The sequence below is a fragment of the Podarcis cretensis genome (genome assembly GCF_951804945.1).
Source record: "Podarcis cretensis genome assembly, chromosome: 12".
In the NCBI taxonomy this organism is placed as follows: domain Eukaryota; kingdom Metazoa; phylum Chordata; class Lepidosauria; order Squamata; family Lacertidae; genus Podarcis; species Podarcis cretensis.
Genome location: NC_137181.1, coordinates 42,004,370 through 42,021,624, shown reverse-complemented (window position 1 = coordinate 42,021,624; position 17,255 = coordinate 42,004,370).

The following is a 17,255-nucleotide window of genomic DNA, read 5'->3' as shown; positions in this document are numbered from 1 at the left end:
AGCGAGGTCTGCAAAGCTGAATTAAGCATTTTGCGGCCTTGGCGTGAGCGCCTTTGAGAAACCTCAGCCAGATCCAAAATGCATCTCCTACCTTGCCTATGCAATAGTATTAACTGTTCGAAAACATAAATTGCACATCAGAAGTGGATTTAAGGGAACATAACCAGTTCACTTGCAGGAGGCTTACGCACGCTCCATCAACTTTTTTGGGGGGCAGACAGGAACAGAACCCCCATGCAAAATGGTCACCATATATATTGCACACAAATGAAGATCCCCTACCATAATTGATTGGTTAAGGAAAACTATCTTAATGATAAAACTTGCATATGAGAGAAACACAATATTTAATAATCCTGAAAACAAACTTGTTGAGAGGTGGGTCTTGTTTTTGCATTTGTGGAATGACAAAATAAATGGTGATATTTTTTCCTGTTAATTTATTCATGGCAATCTGGAGGTTTTGTTATGCTGTCCCTCACTCCTTTTCATATATATTTTCTCCCCCCCCCCCTTCTGTTATTTTATATTTCACTTGTTTTGCTTTTTTTTTTACATAAGATATTTAATATATAATGTTTTTGCTGCATATTGTCATAACATAAAACTAATAAAAAACAAAAAACAAACAGAAATTAATAATAAATAAATAAGTAAGTAAGTAAGTAAATAAATAAATAAATAACAAAACCCCTCCTCAATTTACATAGAAAATTATGGCAAATACCCTTGTCTATCTAAAAGAGAATAAAGAAGAGAACATGTACAGTATTAATGTTTGCAGCTTTTCATTAATACAGTATATTGTTTTGTAGCGCTGTCACTATGTAGTGCTATTTGGATGTTAAAAAAACAAATTCTGGCCTTTCCAAGATGGCAGAATGGTGCATTTTTTTAGAATGGAAAAGAAGAATCCAAATAATGTATATTTGTAACAGCACATAAATTTTTAGTTGCGCAACTTTCTGATGCAAGTTCCTTCCCCCTTTTCTAACTTGGTTGTTTTCCTTATAGTTCACCACATTTCTTCAACTGCTGAAGGTTTAATACACTACAGTACTTAAAAAACAACAACACAACAACAACTTTGCTGTCCTATAAAAAGAGCAACGAGTATTTAGGAATGAGATTAGGAATGATTACTGCAAGAAAGCTCTCCAAACAGGCTTTCAAAAATACCTGTTTATTATTCTTGACCATCACCATAAAATGCTCAAGTTCATTATAGAAATAGTTTGGAGATGTAGGTTTTCTCCACACAAATTATAGTAATTGAATGAAAATTACAGAGCATATCCACTGAGCTGAGGAGCAACTGGTGACTGAATATTTGTCTGGTTGAGGCCTGGACCTTGACTGACGCGTAACAGAAGCTGGGTCAAGTCTAAAGGCTGCTATGAAACAGACTGGAAGCCGTCATCTAGCAAAAATGCCACTTGACTAAAACAAGATAAACTCTCCAAAGCACATCCATCAACACACTTTCAGGCAAAGTGGTTTCCAAATGTGTCCGAAAGCACTCGAAAATGGTGCTTTACTCACATCACCAATAATTTTTCAGTAATACAAGACAAAAGTGTTCAAGGTCTGATCCTCCGAAAAGTACTGTACTCAGCCTCAGTTGAACAAATAAAACATATAGCTGTTCTTATGGCTAATGGAAACCACCAAGTGTCTTAATTCAAGTAAACTGCGTTTCCGTACACTCTGGTTTCTGTCACGGTGTCCCTTTGTGCCAGAAGCTGTTTAGTCCTGCTGGCCACAAGACCCAGAAAGCTGTCTGTGGACAAATGTCGGCTCCCTCAGCCTGAAAGCAAGATCGGCGCTGCAACCCCTAGTTGCCTTTGACTGGACTTAACCATTCAGGGGTCCTTTACCTTTTAATTCAAATAAAGCAATGCTTATTTTGGAATAGTTCTGAGAGTTTATGAGCAGTTTGCTCTAGATCAAGGCAGGAGAATCATTGGCCTTCTAGAAGTTGCTGCTGTACAAATTCTGTCATTTCTAACCATTGGCCATGTTGACTGGGGTGCCAAAGGTCTCAATTAACTGTTTTTGCCTTGCTTCAATGCAGTTCTAGAACCTGCTTTGGAAAATTCCTGGCAAATAGCCACACTCAGTGCTCTTTTTTTTTTCTAAAAAAATGTTTAGGGGTACTCTCATTTTGACTCAAGAAAATCACCATTTTATAGTTCAAATCGGGGGAAATAAATACAGTGAACACAAAAAAACTGACCAATCACCGTGCTAGATTCCAACTCCTACTTCACACATTAAACGCTCATTTCCATCTGAGACTTGGGAAACACCATGACAAGAAATGGGGCCACTATCAGGGGTAGCAAGGGAACTGACGATTCATCATGCTAGAGAAGAAACTAAAAAAATTAAAATTTTTGTTTCTTCTACCGTTAGATTCATAAAATGTTTAGGGCAGGCATGGCCAAACTTGGCCCTCCAGCTGTTTTGGGACTACAATTCCCATCATCTCTGACCACAGGTCCTGTTAGCTAGGGGTGATGGGAGTTGTAGTCCCAAAACAGCTGGAGGGCCAAGTTTGGCCATGCCTGGTTTAGGAGTATGTGTACCCCTGCATCCCATCCCCCCCAAAAAAACCCAGCACTGGACACACTCTAATTTCAACAGAGGGGCTACAGGTTTCATTCCTTGAAGCTGCTCACACAATCCATGGGACTCTACAACTGCTTGGGGTTGTCCTGTCATCCGACAGAGGAGAATGCCTGAAGTTAACTCAGAAGGGACGGCTGCCGCTGCCCTTCCACACACTCCAGTGTCTGCTGCCTGAAGCATCCACCATATTTTCCCTAACAGTAGGGCCGGCAGCACCACAACTGAAGGGGCTTCAGCTGCCACATTTCCAAAGCAATATTTTAACAACATCATTACGTTCTGATCAAAGGCAATCGGATTATAGTGATTTCTGTGTGCTGGGTGGAACCTCCAAGAAAGCAATAGGGGGCAGAAGTGCACAGTGGTCGGACCATGGACTCTATCCTGCACATGACCTAGTGCTCTTTCTGTGACATCTGAAGCAGATATGAGGCTTCTGTTCCCTAATGTGCATATTACAGTGGTACCCCGGTTGTTGAACATCTCAGAAGCTGAACGTTTTGGTTTTCGAATGCCGAAAACCCAGAAGTAAATGCTTTTGTTTTCGAACATGCCTTAGAAGTCGAACGACTTCCGAGGCACATTTCTCAATTTTCTGAGTTGAATTTGGCGACCGCACACTGCGCCCCAGTTGTCGAATGTTTCGGAAGTCAAATGGTCTTCCGGAACAGATTACGTTTGACAACCGAGGTACCACTGTACATGGATTTGGGAAATAATGTTTCTCCGGGCAATATGACAAAGCTGATTAAAATCAAATGCCAAATTAATCTTCTCAATGTGTTTTTATATTGTAATTTCATCCTGTGAACTGCCCTGAGACCTGTGGGTATAGGGCAGTATAGTTGTTGTTGTATAGTTGTTGTTGTGGTGGTGGTGGTGGTATAGTTGTTGTTATTGTTGTTGCTGTTGTTGTTGTTGTTTCTTGAGCAAGAAAAAAAGTCTGGGAAGAATTTTTCTCCATTTATAACCACACAAACATGTGAGTGTGCATGAAAGAAATATCGATTCAGCGTTATTCAATTACCTGAAGGATCCATCAACAAGAGAAAGTGATATTTTCCAGCCAAGGCGATAAACAGGAACAGTTGGAGTGTGTTGTGTCCATTATAGATGTATCTGGAGAGAGAACAATGTGGGAAACATTTTTATCTCATGCTGTGTGCTCTTCGTCTCTCCACCACTGAGCTCAATTCTAGGCCATTTCGTCTGACATTGCTTCAAGGCAAAATCATGGAAAGACCAACGCATGGGACACGCAACCAGTAAACAATTTGAAGATGGTAGAAGAAGAGTTTGGATTTGATATCCTGCTTTATCACTACCCGAAGGAGTCTTAAAGCGGCTAACATTCCCTTCCTCCCCCACAACAAACGCTCTGAGAGACTTCAAAGAAGTGTGACTAGCCCAAGGTCACCCAGCAGCTGCATGTGGAGGAGCAGAGACGCGAACCTGGTTCCCCAAATTACGAGTCTACTGCTCTTAACCACGACACCACACTGGTAGTACAATTAATGCCAGTAAACTTGGTCCCAAGTTCTCCTGTGCTTTCCCCCTCATCGACTGTCAAAGGGGAGATCTTCCTACACCAGTGGTTTTCAACCAGTGTGCCCTGGCACCCTGGGGTGCCTTGCATGATGGTCAGGGGTGCCGCAGGCAACATTGGCCTCTGTCCCTCTTTCCTTCCCTCCCTTCCTCTGATGTCCTCTCACATCTCTGCCCCCCAAAGGCTTGCACAGCTGTTTGTTGCAGCAGCCTTGGCTACAAGCTCCCCAGGGGAATGGCGCCTTTGGGGCTGGCCAGGGGGTGCTTCTCAGGCCCCTGTAGGGCAGGGTGGGGAGGCACCTCTCTTTGGGGAAGAGGGGAAGCTCAGACCACGGGCGACAGCTGAGGCTGCCCAGAGGACTCTCAAGGAGAGGAGAGGAGGCTGAGGGAACACTCCATAAGGGAGGGTATTCAAAAGGGGGGGAGGGGCTGCTGGCTCTTGAGCCCCACAGGGGTGCTGCAGAAAGAATATAGGTGGTCAAGGGAGCCATGGACCCAAAAAGGTTGAAAACCTCTGTCCTACACAATAACATGCATGCTGGGTTTCCGGATTGGGTCCATTTTGTATTGGAAATGACTGTGCCTTTTCCAAACCTTGTCACTTGGGGCAGCTAGAATTGGGCATAGGAACCAAAGTGTGGGCGAGTTATTGATTTGCAGATTGGCATTGGGGTATTTCTGCATTCTTATGCCTTCCCTAATGCTTATTAATATTATATTTACCTATGGCAATCTTCAAACCCACCTACTTTGTACTTTAAAGAGTCTTTTGTTCCACTCTCTTAGATGGGCTCTCAGTCATTCATCGTGAGCTTCCTTAAAAACCATTTGCCACAATTACACTGCCGCTGGGGAAATGGCATTGCTATTATTTTGTCAGGTAATAACCGTTATTAAAAAATAACAACAGCGGTGATTTTTTCCTCAGAGGTAATAACTATTGGACTATATTGTCATCATGTGAGCAATAATTTTTTTGTGTGAAGAGGAAAACTAAATTGACAAAAGCTGCATGTAACGGGGGAGAGGAATGTCGTAAGACTCACAGTGCAAGCTGTGGCACATTGACTCCAGTGTACTGTAAGTCCCATCGTCTTCAGAGGGGTGTAGAATAAATTTGTTTAGAACACCAGTCTTGCAGCACATTCTTTGATGTGTCGACTCAAAAGTAAGCCCTACTGAGTGCAATGCAACTTACTCCCAGGCAAATGTGTCTAGGATTGCAGATTTAATGGCTCTGAATCTCGCTGTGAGAAAAGGTTGTTCTCAAACAAGTTTATGTCACATGGACGCCATTTACCAAGTGGCAACTTACAGAGGTGTGAGTTCGGTGTTGTGGGAAGTTGTCTTCATTCTACACTCCCCTGAGCCATCAGCTATCTTTCAGCTGTGGCAATCTGTTAAAATCCTCACCAGTTGCTGCAGATGACTGCTTACCCACATGTCCTGAACGTGCACATTGAGAAGTAACTGCTTCGGCTCTGTGCAGATATTCCTAGCTATGCCAGGGGTCTGTGTGGCATGGTTCTACCAGCTAGTCCCAACCCTTCCGAGGACGCATGTGTTGGGTGGCATAGTGCCCTCCGAGCACACTGCAAAATAGAGGGAGGAGACTCTTGAGAGCAGTGGCGTAGCGTGGGTTGTCAGCACCCGGGGCAAGGCAAGTAATTTGCGCCCCCTAACCCATGGATTTGCGCCCCCTAACCCTACCCCTAACCCCCAGATGTTGCGCCCGGTGCGGCCGGCCCCCCCTGCACCCCCATGCTACGCCACTGCTTGAGAATCCCATGGACTGCAAGAAGATCAAACCTATCCATTCTGAAGGAAATCAGCCCTGAGTGCTCACTGGAAGGACAGATCCTGAAGCTGAGGCTCCAATACTTTGGCCACCTCATGAGAAGACTCCCTGGAAAAGACCCTGATGTTGGGAAAGATGGAGAGCACAAGGAGAAGGGGACGACAGAGGACGAGATGGTTGGACAGTGTTCTCGAAGCTACCAGCATGAGTTTGACCAAACTGCGGGAGGCAGTGGAAGACAGGAGTGCCTGGCGTGCTCTGGTCCATGGGGTCACAAAGAGTTGGACACGTCTAAACGACTAAACAAGAACAACATGTGCAAGCCACTATGTGCACAAGCCGTCGAGCTAGCACATCAGATGGTAACACTAGCTGCCACAATTAAAAAAAATATCCTTCTGTGTCAAGATATGACAAATATCTGCACAGCGAACTTAAACAATGATTCTCTGAAGAGGGCACATTCTACCATATGTGGTGGACGTGCAAGATAACGAAAGCACATTGGAAAATGATTTATAATGAGTTGGGAGGGAATGTTTAAAATAACTTTTGTGGAAAAAACAGAAGCTTTTTTATTAGGAATTTTAGGTTCAGAAATACAAAAGGAGCAGAAAAGACTATGTATGCAACAACAACTGCAAGGATACTTCCTGCCCAGAGGAATGGTGCCATTGCTAGCAAATCTTCCTTCTTTGGCAATCACTAGTAGCCAAGTAAGATTGTCTTCCATAAACACAGTTTTAAAAGTGAGTCCATAAGTGACTGTGGAGGCCAATTCTGGATCCACATGTCCTTCCACAGTGGGGACATAGGTTTCCAGACAGGAATTGATCACAGTGAGGGTTTGCCAAACGTGCTTTCCTTTTAGCTTGTTTCTCCCTCTCATTCTGAGTTTGAGCGTCTTCAAAGCCCACAACACCTTTGGTAAAGGCTGTCCTCCAATTGGAGCGCTCGCAAGCCAGTGTTTCCCAGTTGTTGGTGTTTATACTATATTTTTAAAGATTTGGCTTGAGAGAGTCTTTAATTCTCTTTTGTTGAAAGCATTACACTTTCCATTTTCAAGTTCGGAATAGAGTAGCTGCTTTGGAAGACAATAAACAGGCATCTGCACAACATGACCAGTCCAACGAAGTTGATGTTGAAGAATGGGACATGGGTGGCACTGTGAGTTAAACCACAGAGCCTAGGACTTGCTGATCAGAAGGTCGGCAGTTCGAATCCCCACGACAGGGTGAGCTCCCGTTGCTCGGTCCCTGCTTCTGCCAACCTAGCAGTTCAAAAGCATGTCAAAGTGCAACTAGATAAATAGGTACCACTCCGGCAGGAAGGTAAACGGCATTTCCGTGCGCTGCTCTGGTTCGCCAGAAGTGGCTTAGTCATGCTGGCCACATGACCCAGAAGCTGTACGCCGGCTCCCTCGGCCAATAAAGCGAGATGAGCGTCGCAACCCCAGAGTCGGCCACGACTAGACCTAATGTCAGGGGTCCGTTTACATAAAGATATAGATACAGATACAGATACAGATACAGATACATATGGACATGGGAGAGTTCTTTGGGGGTTATTTTCCCTTTGTTTCCGGCCAGCCCATTCTTCACTCCCTGGCAAGAATTGCAAGGCGGTGTGTGGAGCAGCTGGAGTAACTTTGCAGGAGACGTCACATCTGAGCTGCCCCTGAAACATCTTGGGTGGATTGAATTAGTTGTACATTTCACTTTGATTCAGGGTGTTCGTCTGGAAAGATATAGCCCCCCCCCCCCCTGTCCTCTGTGTCACCCCTGCTGTTTTCTCTCGCTCCCTCTGCTCTGCGGTTTGATTTCACTTCAGTCTTTGATCATTATTCATCTCTGTAAATATGATTTTCTTATTTTATCACTGTAATGTTCAGGAGTCCCATTCCCCCCCCCCCCCCACACACACCCTGCATAAGTTTTGGTTATGTCATTCTCCTTCTTCCTGACATTTCTGTAAATTCATTGGTTCGTCATCCTCTGCTCTGAAGCTGAGGGTCATCCTTTCGCATAGGAGCTCCAGCTCAAAGCCCTAACTGCTTTTATGTTTCTTACCGTTTGACTGAGTGCCCATTCACACAATGTCAATCTGCATGTATGCAATCAAGACTCCCAAAAGGGAAAAGAGGGCAAAATAAGTCTGCATTAAAATCTGCTTATGATGATCAACATGTGTTGATGCAAATTATGAAATAATTTGCATAACATTTGCATATGGTTATTGATTAAACATCTCCAACTTTCATAAAAAGGATCAGGTAGCAGATCTTGTGAAAGACCTACACTGAGGCAGTCAAAGTTGTCAATATTGTGCTAGGTGGGAACATAGTCTGTCTTGGTCATATGTTACTATGTCAGGGACTGAGCTGAGGAGAGCTGCACTGAAGAATGGTGGGAGCCTCCCCCTCCCCCTGCTCCTGATCACGATCCTGAATCTTCCCAGGAGCAGGAGAACAGTGTAGATTTGGAACAGTGGTTTGCAGAAGGACATAGTTCAGAAGGCAGAAGCTGGGAAATACTGGATGGGGAACGGCTAGGAGGAGAAGAATTGGGAGGGAGAGAGTTAACAGATTCACTTTCTCTGGAAAGCATTCAGCCCAAGGTCAAGAAGAGCTTATAAGGTGGCAGCACAGACAGCACACTGGTTACAAGCTCAGGGTACAAGACATGGTGGTGACGGGGGTGACTAGGGAGGAAGTGGGTGAAACCCTTAATTGGGAAGCGCCCCCCCCGACCCACGAAGAGCCTTTTTAAAGGCTGCGGAGAGGGTACGGGGAGCGGCGTGGTGCTGTGAGTGGACCGCTACTGCAGTGGAGCGAAGCCGCGAGCCATGGCCGGAGACCGCTGACTTTCTTCCCTGAAATTCGGACTTTAATTAATCCGTGAGTAAAATGGAATTTGGACTTTAAAATTTCTACCTTTGAATTCGGTATGATCGGGGGATGTGCTAAAGGGAAGTCCGCACCCCCCTGCTTACAGAAGATTTAAAGCAAGGATCGGAGAACTAAGGTGGAGAGTTTTTTCTTTTTGGTGTTTTTTAAAAGATAATATTTTCATGAATTTGACAGAAGAAGATTTGTGCTGGAGAGTAAGAGTGGAATTTTGGAAGTCTTTGTCTAAACCCCCCCGGACCCGGGAGTGTCCTGTATGTGAGCTGGAGAAAAAGGAACAAGGAGTTTGACAGCTGTCAAAGGAGCTGTCAAACGGGCAGTGAAAGTTAAAAATCTTATTATTTAACACCTTTCTGGACTAAATTTGTTATATTTGAATTAAACTGGTTGGGAACAAAGTAGTGAAATAACAAAGTAACGGACTGTTGGGGAAAAACTATTAAGTAACCAGAATCCCCCTGGGGAAACATTGAAACACTACAATGGCTGCAGATGGAAAACTACAGGCAGAGATAGAAAGAATGTTTTTTCTTGTGGGAAAGTTGCAGGAGCAGACTACGGCTATGAGCAAACAACTTATAACCTTGAACTCTAAAATAAGTGACTCTGCTGAATGCACAATGGATTTGACCGGGGAAAAATCTACAGCTGAATTAGAAGAGATAACTTCGGAACAGGAGGAGAGGGAACAAGGGCCAGTACAGATGGAGAGTACCAACCAGAAGCCTACATTGTCAGAACATAAAGAAGAAGACCTTTGGATTACAAATCTGCGAAAGATGTGAAAGAGGAGGGAGGAAGCCCCTGGAACACTTGGAATATTTGAATTTAAAAGAAGCAAGAAATATGATTGGGGCTTCCTCTTTGAGTATGGAAGATTAGCTGACCTTTCGCAGCAGCTGGTACCAAGTACTTTGGATGGAAGAAAATCTGACGAGACTGAGCTAGAGCTCCTTCGAGACCCGATGACCAACAGAGAAGGCTACCAACAAAATCGGCAGAGAGAGACTGACAGAGATTTAAAGGCCTCAGATGTGAGGAATCCAGACTAAAAACTGTTTTTGTGGACATGGGGACATTGGGAAGGGACAGAAACCGGGGCGGGGGGGGGGAAGAATTTAAAAAAAAAAATGTTTATGACCTTTGTGTTTGATTATTATGACCTATTTTTAAGATAAAAGGGAAATTCGTGGAAGGAATTTGAGTCAACCTTAGAAAAGGATTTAATATTTATAAGAAAATTGGATAAGTAAAATTTGGCCAAGTAATAAGAATTAAGTATTTCTTTAAAAATATATATATATAATAATAATATGTAAAGGATGAGAGATATGAACTTGCTGAGCTAATTTAATTGAATTAGGATGTATGAGGGGGGGTGGGGGGAGGTCAAGAACTGGGGTTAGGAAAGTAAGGATATGAAACTTTATATGTGTTGTCTTTGTCTGTGTGTGTGTGTTTGTGTTTATAAAATGTGAAAACTCAATAAAAAATTTTATAAAAAAAAAAGAAACCCTTAATTGGGAGCATCGCCATTCCTAGGAATTAGACTCTTTGTTCTCTCGCTGTGATCATTAAAGTTTCTAACTGGTTCTGCTTATCTACTGCCAAAGGGGGAGGAAGCTGATTCCCTGAAGCCTGACATACTGTGACATAACCCTCATTCGTATATTTGGTTGGGGATGGCAACACAATTATATGTTGAAAGTGGAAGGAAAAGTGAAAGGGCCATAGCTCAGGGATAGAGCATCTGTCTTGCATCAGAAGCTCCTAGATTCAGTCATTGGCATCTTCATGCAGGGCTGGGAATGTCTCCTGTCTGAAATCCTGGAGAGCTGTTGCTAGCCAGTGTTGACAATACAGAATTCAGTGATCAAGGCTCTGGAAAATAAGCCTTATGAGGAATGGTTGAAGGAGCTGGGTTTGTTTAGCCTAGAAAAGAGGAGACTGAGAAGAGATATCTTCAAAAACCTCAAGGGCTGTCACATGGACGAGGGAACACTTGTGTTTTCGCCTGCTCTGGAGGGTAGGACTCGAACCAATGGCTTCAAGTTTGAAAAAAGGAGATTCCAACTAAACCTTCGGAAAAAACGTTCTGACAGTTAAGAGCTCTTCGTCAGTGGAACAGATTCCCATGAGAGGTGGCGGACACTCTTTCCTTGGATGTTTTTACGCAGAGGTTGGATGGCCACGTATCATGGATGCTTTAGTTGAAATTCCTGCCTTGCAGGGGGTTGGACTAGATGACCCTCGGGGTCCCTTCCAGCCATACGATTCTATGATTCTATGATCCAATGGAGTGACTTGGTGCTAGTATCTTTGCCGTTAGTGCACTACCTAAGCTCCTTGTGGCGGTGATGCATTTTGTATATTTCGTATATATTTTTTTGTATATTTTTTATGGAATTGCAAGTGTTTTGTATGACTGTGTCATTATTATACAGTGGTACCTCGGGTTACATACTCTTCAGGTTACATACGCTTCAGGTTTCAGACTCCGCTAACCCAGAAATAGTACCTCAGGTTAAGAACTTCGCTTCAGGATGAGAATAGAAATTGTGCGGCAGAGGGAGGCCCCATTAGCTAAAGTGGTGCTTCAGGTTAAGAACAGTTCCAGATTAAGAACGGACCTCCAGAACAAATTAAGTTCTTAACCCAAGGTACCACTGTACAGTCAAACCTTGGTTGTCAAACGTAATCCGTTTGGCTTCCGAAATGTTTAACAACCGAGGCATGGCTTCCAATTGGCTGCAAGAGCTTCCTGCACTCAAATGGAAGCCACGTCGGACGTTTGGCTTCCAAAATTTTTTTCAAAAACCGGAGCATTTACTTCTGGGTTTTTTCAGTGGCCGGGAGCTGAAACATTCCAAAACGGAGCCGTTCGAGAACCGAGGTTTGACTGTAACATATCTATGTTGACACTTTTAAATGTGTCACAAGTCACTTGGGAACCTCAGTGTAACAAGCAGCCAACCAGTCTAATAAACAAACGAACAATACAAAGCAGCTTATTACGTTCCCATAAGCATATCTCCTTCGCCAGTCAGCCCAATAGACTCCATTTGTGAACCAGGTATTCCATGTGAGCACCAGATCACACACACATAGCCCCCACATCTGTGTGATCTTTGGAAGAGAAGGATCCCGTGAACCAAGCCCGTGGGTGTTCCTGTGGAGATCTCAGCTGACATGGGAGAATGTCTGTATGGTGTAGATTATACCGCCAGATTACACTCTGCACTCCACCCCACCCCAAAGTTACAAATAAGCCACTTCTGTGATTATGGCTGCTAAACTATTGCAGCCACAGGACTTGCTGGTTTTCTGATTGCTAGGTTAATCCGTTATGTTTGTCCATGCGAGCGCCTACCCAGAACTGGTCGTGTGGACCAAAAAAAAGCAGAGTTTGAACCAATCCTTGGAGAATTCAATTGACAGCGGAAATTTGTTCTGACAGAGACATTCCTTGTGCTACATCTCCCCCTTCTGAGCCAGCCAAAAACAGCAGCCTTGGTTCATGAGGATAAACCACTGTGCAATTTGTTCCTGAGTATTGATTGTCAAGTTACCCGGAAGCCAGGAGGGAGTCAAGTCCTGGCCTAAGACTGGCCACAGCGTTAAGAAAAAATTTAAAGGTTTTTAAGAGTAGATAGAGATGCAGAGAGAATTTAAACAAACAAAAACCTTCAAGAGACTAAATGCAAAAAGGATGTTGCTTGTGGACAGTTAATAGTTCTGAAAGAGAACTGAATTTAGCAGCTACAGCATCTCATCCCTGCCTAGAAGTGACAACTCCCAAAATCTTCTAATTTGTATGGGAACTCCTGCACACTAAAAAGGAAGAGGAAGAAAATACGAACATTCACAGGCTGAAAAGGAGATAAATGATAGGGGGAAATATAAGCACCTTCTGGTTAGCTCTGGGGCCTGGAGCTGAAAGCCAGTGTGGTGTTGTGGTTCGTATGTTGGACTTGAGCCTGGCAGACTAGATATCAAATCCTCACTCTGCCATCAAGCTCTCTGGGTGACCTTGGGCCAAGCACACTCTTTCAGCCTAACTCGTGCAGCGATAAAACTGCTGGCACATTTGCAAAGCTAAGCAGGGTCCAGTTTGGTTTCAAATTGGATGGGAGCCTTGGTGCTGAGATTTCTGCATTGCAGGGGGTTGGACTAGATGACCATCGGGGTCTCTTCCAACTCTACTATCCTAGGGCAGTTGCGAGGACAAAATGGACAGAGGGAGAACCATGTGTGCCAGCTAGAATTGCCTGAAGGAAAGGGAGATATAAATTGAAATAGCAATGATGGTTTTGTGCCAGTTCTGATCTTACCTGTCTCGGGATGGATTTGGACAGTAAGATAGGATGCATTATGTATTAATTAACCTTCCTCTTGCTTGCTTGAGTAAGATGAGCGTCTAGTTTAGCAGAGTTAAATATATACCACCCTTTGCAGCATGGACACTTGGGACAAAGCTTTCTGTTGTGTTTTATAGTGTGTTTAATATTCTGTTGGGAGCTGCCCAGAAACCTGGGGAAACTCAGCCAGATGGGCGGGGTATAAATATTATATTATATCATATTATTATTATATTATTATATTATTATTATTATTATTCAGGATGCTTTAGGAAGGCTGGCTCTTCCCCTTTATTTTATTTATACCTCTAAACAAAACAACAGCACAGAAGTCTGTAATGGAAGAATACTTAAAAAAATAGAATTGTTTACTTACATAAAGCTGCAGATGCAATTCAAGCAGAAAACAGCCATGAAATAAGTCAGGCAAAATATACCTCTAGATGACAAAATACATGGTTTAGGGTCAAAGGTGGTGTTTTTGACCCTCTTATCCCTTCCCTATGGCTACAGGAAGACAAACAGACTGTTCCCCAGGTGAGAGGAAATGCTAAGGATTATCTTCCTGTTGTTACCTTTCCCACCTGGGCAAGCAGAGGATATGACCTCACAGAGTGCCCTCTAGGAATTTAAAGGGAACTTGTGTCTTAACCCTCTGCTCACCTAGCAAACATGGATTTTTTTTATTATTATTTTTTAGAGGCACTGCATTTCCCCATAACTTGGAGGGCAGGCGCTTGGTATCTGCAGGCATGGGGAGTTGTGGTCCAACATTTGGAGGCCTGACGGGTTTCTCATCTCTCGCCTATGAGTGTTTCCATTTCATTTCCTGTCCTGTTTAACATTATGGGGTTCTCTCTCTTCCCCATCCCCATGGATAGCTCAGCTTACTGGCCATGAACCACCTTCCTTGCTGCTTGCTGCAGTTGCTTGGAATGAGGAGCCGTTCTCTCATTCAGCCCAGCGACATGGCTTGTAAAATCCAGAAGAGATAAACAGGCTTTTAAAAAATTGAAAATGGGGGCATCATATTCTTCATCAAATACCAGGGTCTGTGCATTGAAGTGAACCCCCAGTTACTTTGAATATCTGCAACACTTCTGGGTAATCATATTCTGCTTCAGTGTTGTGTAACGTTTTGTTAAAATAATAAAAAAAATATAATTTATTTATATCCTGCCTATCTGGCTGGGTTTTCCCAGCTACTCTGGGTGACTCCCAACAGAATATTAAAAACATGATAAAACATCAAACGTTAAAAACTTCCCTAAACAGGGCTGCCTTCAGATGTCTTCTAATAATCAGATAGCTGTTTATTTCCTTGACATCTGATGGGAGGATGTTCCACAGGGCGGGCGCCACTACCGAGAAGGCCCTCTGCCCATATCCTGTGTTAAGGGAAGAACCAAACTACGCATTAGGTGTAACCATGGGGTCAGGGAACTGTGGCCTCTGTACATTGCTGGGCTACAAATCCCATTATCCTCAAACATTGGCCATATTTACAACCACTCTTGGGCGCCACCTGCACAATGTGTTTAAAACATCCTGAAGTCATGGCTCCCCCCTGTTATGTACTGATGTTCTCACCCTGGGCCAGCAGGGGGATACTGTAGATAGTTATGCAAATGAAGGATCGAAAGTGACATTCTGTGATTGGATAGTTTGTATGCAAATGAAGAATCGAAAAGTGACGTTCTGTGATTGGGTAGTTTTAGAAAGTCGCAACAGTTGCAATTGTTCTGGAGCTCTATATAAGCAGGCTGACTGAGCTCCTCAGTTAGTTCTGTTCTGGCATCTGAATAAAGAAGAGCTGTTTGAAGAATCGCTGTGTCGTCTGATATGTTCACCCACAACTTAACACCCCCCCACACAAAAAAATAATAATCCTGGGAAAGGTAGTTTCTTAAGGGTGCTGAGAGTTGTTAGGAGATCCCTCACAAAGCTTCAGTTCCCCGTCAGCTGGTTAAGTGGGATCAGTTGTTAAACCACACTGGGAACTTTAGCTCTGTGAGGGGCATAGGATAGTTCTACTCTTAGTACCCTTAAAACTACAGTTCCCAGGATGTTGTGTAGGATTTTAAAACGGTCAAACTGCTTTCAATGTACTGTGTGGTGCAGATGAGTCCTTAGTAATTACACACATATCTAGTAATCTGATACTGCTTCTTGAGTGTATTGTGGCTGAGTACATATTGAAGACCTGAGTGCAAAAGTGTGCCGACTACAAGAGAAAAGCAAGTGAGGCGTGTGAAGTGACTAAGAAGGAAATGATGGCATGATCAAAGCAAAATGCAGGGATGAGACTTCTGGATTCTAGAGACCTCTGCTGTTCAAGAGAAAAGCTTCATGTTCTGCCTGGACTACAAACTGCAAAACGAAAATGCAGACGTTCTGAAAGATCTGCTTCTACACAGCATATATGTTTTTAGTGACTGCTAGAAGAATCTTATTTAACATTGTGCTTTGCTGACATTTATAGTGATGTATTATTTTCTTTGAAGCCAACTCAAGATTCGGAGAGATACTATTGTTTTAAATAAATCAGCAGTATGAATTAAAACAGAGAAACTCCCTAAACTCCCTATCCATTTCTTTGTAAATAGCAGAGATGTTTTTCATTATTATTATTATTAAGTGGCATACCGAATTTTATTAACAAATTGCTTACACATGCCATGTAGAGCACATGTAGATTTAGGATGATCAGTACATCATCATATGGATTTAGATTTAGGATGATCATCACGTCATTGTTTTATTACTGCTGAGTTCAGCACTGACCGCCTGCCCACTCCCCTTAGTAACACAGAAACAGTTCAGAACCATGGTAAATTTCATATAAATTCTGCATGACTCGGATGCATGAATGTATGCAGAATACTAAAGTGTGGTTTGTATGGCATGCTTCCATGTACTATACGTGTTCACTGGAATAACACAGTTCATTAGTACTTTATGATGGCCTGTAACAAATGCAATGTCCACTTTAGACTATAGAATCATAGAATCATAGAGTTGGAAGAGACCACAAGGGCTATCGAGTCCAACCCCCTGCCAACCAAGGCTGGATTTAGGGTTGATGAAGCCCCAAGCTACTGAAGGTAATGGGGCTCTTTATATAGCAGGCGGGGCCCATTGCTTACATCATAGGAGCCTACACAACACAAAACACTGTTGCTGTATGTAGCTTTTGTTTTATTTCTTTTTTATCTTACATTTTGGAAATGTACATCCAAGTTTTTTTCCTTTAATTTTTTTGGGGGCCCCCAAGAGAGTGGGGCCCTAAGCTATAGCTTGCTTAGTTTATATGTAAATCCGACACTGGTATACACTGACATGCCTTGCAGGAATTCCAATCTGGTGTGGTGTCACACATTGCAATCACAAAGTGATATTCCCCCACCATTAACACACAAGTCAATGAGACTTAATTTTGGAATCAGCCCGAAGCGTTTTGACTTAAATATGCATAAATGCATAAAGGTAAAGGGACCCCTGACCATTAGGTCCAGTTGCAGACGACTCTAGGGTTGCGGTGCTCATCTTGCTTTATTGGCTGAGGGAGCCGGCGTACAGGTTCCGGGTCACGTGGACAGCATGACTAAGCTGCTTCTGGCAAACCAGAGCAGCGCACGGAAATGCCATTTACCTTCCCGCTGGAGTGGTACCTATTTATCTACTTGCACTTTGTGCTTTTGAACTGCTAGGTTGGCAGGAGCAGGGACCGAGCAACGGGGGCTCACCCCGTTGCGGGGATTCGAACCGCTGACCTTCTGATCGGCAAGCCCTAGGCTCTGTGGTTTAACCCACAGCGCCACCCGCGTCGCATAAATTCATGCTGCAGTGTAAATAAATGCCATCCATGTCTTGCAAGCGTGGTGCTTGCAGGACACATAACGCAACCTTCGTGCTTAACAGACTTCCTCATTCAATTAACCGAGAGGACAACTCCATATCTGCAACTATTTCCTTAGGTTGACCAGGCAGCGGGGAGGGCTGAAGGCCACGCAAACAT